General features: G+C 57.9%; 1 non-coding gene across 1 annotated transcript in view; it reads left to right on the top strand.

The window, feature by feature from the left end:
- Window positions 1-1,971: 1,971 nt before the first annotated feature.
- LOC124589250 overlaps window positions 1,972-2,500 on the top strand; it is a 1,910-nt gene continuing 1,381 nt past the window's right edge. Inside the window, exon 1 of the ribosomal RNA XR_006976045.1 lies at window positions 1,972-2,500. This exon is cut by the window's right edge and continues 1,381 nt beyond it. This is a non-coding gene — a ribosomal RNA (small subunit ribosomal RNA).

The following is a 2,500-nucleotide window of genomic DNA, read 5'->3' on the forward strand; positions in this document are numbered from 1 at the left end:
GTTGGGCCTTAACCCAACACACGTTGGGCCTTAACCCAACACACGTTGGGCCTTAACCCAACACACGTTGGGCCTTAACCCAACACACGTTGGGCCTTAACCCAACACACGTTGGGCCTTAACCCAACACACGTTGGGCCTTAACCCAACACACGTTGGGCCTTAACCCAACACACGTTGGGCCTTAACCCAACACACGTTGGGCCTTAACCCAACACACGTTGGGCCTTAACCCAACACACGTTGGGCCTTAACCCAACACACGTTGGGCCTTAACCTGCTCTGTAATTGTCATACGACGCGTTAAATTAGTGTGGTGTTGCCTAACTGCAACCCCCGCAATATAGTTTGCTACTCGCACTGCCTGGTCCCCAGAGTATCGCTTCATGTTAAACACCTTGCAGCTATACACTGTAATGCGGATGGCAGCAGGACGTACATGCTCAATGCCCTTCGCAGTTGTTCATTGGCATTTGCATGGCGAAGCACAGCCTACGTTGTGGTACGGCGTGTGTCAACTGTCCGCTGATGTTGTACGTCCAAATCACACACTGTACTGCACATTGGTCCTCATGTACTGAATGATACATCGTGGTACATGTGTGACCGTACCACGACTGCGCCAACAACGGCGAACCATACGGTCCAAATATTGTGCACTCAGCTACGTGTCGTCTCCCTATAAGAGCTGGATTGCAGTATGGTATGCCGTGGATGGCGATCAGCATGAGCCGTCTGTTGATGTAGTGGCGCGTGTTGTCAGACGTAGTCGTCTCTTCTCACACACCGTGATAGCATGGTGCACTGCGTTCCACATCTGCGACATGCGACAGAGGCCGGTTGACAGTCGTTCGCGCAATGGACATCGCATACGTACGGGGGCCACCTTCCACGTGTTCGCGAAGCGTGCACATGTTGTTGCGTGTATGTGGGCAGACATAGTGTGTCGTGACACCTGACACAGGCATGCAACAATCGTTGAATTTGCAAATGGCGATGGACGTCTACGTTTGCTGGTGACGTTACGCAAATGAACAACTGGTAAACGGTTGTGGTGCGGTTGTTCTCGCTAGAGGTGAATCAGTGATGGCGACGATCGGTTGAGCTACCAACCGGTTGTTTCAGCGATACCCACCATGCCCACGAACGTGAATGGCATGTGGGTGTGAAGCGATACGCGGCGGTGGCTGGGTGGGACCGTCCCCGGCCGGTGAGGGGGGGCCTCCCGGCGTGCTGGCCGCGCGGTGCGTGGGCGCACGCGCTACAGCCGGCTGGTGGGGGCGGCCAGTGGCAGGCGCGCCGGCCGACGGAGGCGGCAGGCGGCGCAGCTGCGCGCCGGCGCACCCTGCACGCGGCGCCGTGCGGCCAAAGTAGGTCCTCGCGGGCCCGGTGCGAAGCGCGGTGGACATCTGCAGTGTGCTGGTCCGATTGAGGACTGTGTGCGCTGAGGATGCGCCGCCGCCCGGCGCTCGGCGCCGCGACGCCGTCTGCTGCTCGGTCGCCTCTGCGGTTCTCGCAGGTGGTTTGTATCGCAGCTGTGCGGACGTGTTGGCGCGTGCGCTGTGCTGGGAGAGTTCGCTTCGGCACCCAAGTGGGGCTTTTGTCCTTCTGTGGCGCTGGCGTTGGAGCTGCCGGCCACCGTAGGTGGCGCGTGTTGTCTCCCGCCGGCAATGCCACGACAGCACGCTCCCGGGCCTCTGTCGGCAGCGGCAAGCTCAGTTGGGAGCACGGGTGGTCGCACCTAAAGCGTCTACTCGCCAAACTCCGGGCGATTGCGCCTCTCTCGAACCCGACCAAGTACTTAGGACGGCGCTGCGCGCCGCCGGGACCTGAGAGGGTTTCGAGGTGTATTGTGCAGGGGAGCTCAGCCTCCTCCTGTTTGCAGAATAATTGAGCGGACGCTTGCGTGTTCGCGCGGGCCCCCGGGACACACTCCCGGGCGGCCGGCTGCTCAGCTCTAGTTGACGCAGCTCCCTGGTTGATCCTGCCAGTAGTCATATGCTTGTCTCAAAGATTAAGCCATGCATGTCTCAGTACAAGCCGCATTAAGGTGAAACCGCGAATGGCTCATTAAATCAGTTATGGTTCCTTAGATCGTACCCACGTTACTTGGATAACTGTGGTAATTCTAGAGCTAATACATGCAAACAGAGTCCCGACCAGAGATGGAAGGGACGCTTTTATTAGATCAAAACCAATCGGTCGGCTCGTCCGGTCCGTTTGCCTTGGTGACTCTGAATAACTTTGGGCTGATCGCACGGTCCTCGTACCGGCGACGCATCTTTCAAATGTCTGCCTTATCAACTGTCGATGGTAGGTTCTGCGCCTACCATGGTTGTAACGGGTAACGGGGAATCAGGGTTCGATTCCGGAGAGGGAGCCTGAGAAACGGCTACCACATCCAAGGAAGGCAGCAGGCGCGCAAATTACCCACTCCCGGCACGGGGAGGTAGTGACGAAAAATAACGATACGGGACTCATCCGAGGCCCCGTAATCGGA

Source organism: Schistocerca americana, unplaced genomic scaffold (assembly GCF_021461395.2).
Source record: "Schistocerca americana isolate TAMUIC-IGC-003095 unplaced genomic scaffold, iqSchAmer2.1 HiC_scaffold_698, whole genome shotgun sequence".
Classification (NCBI taxonomy): domain Eukaryota; kingdom Metazoa; phylum Arthropoda; class Insecta; order Orthoptera; family Acrididae; genus Schistocerca; species Schistocerca americana.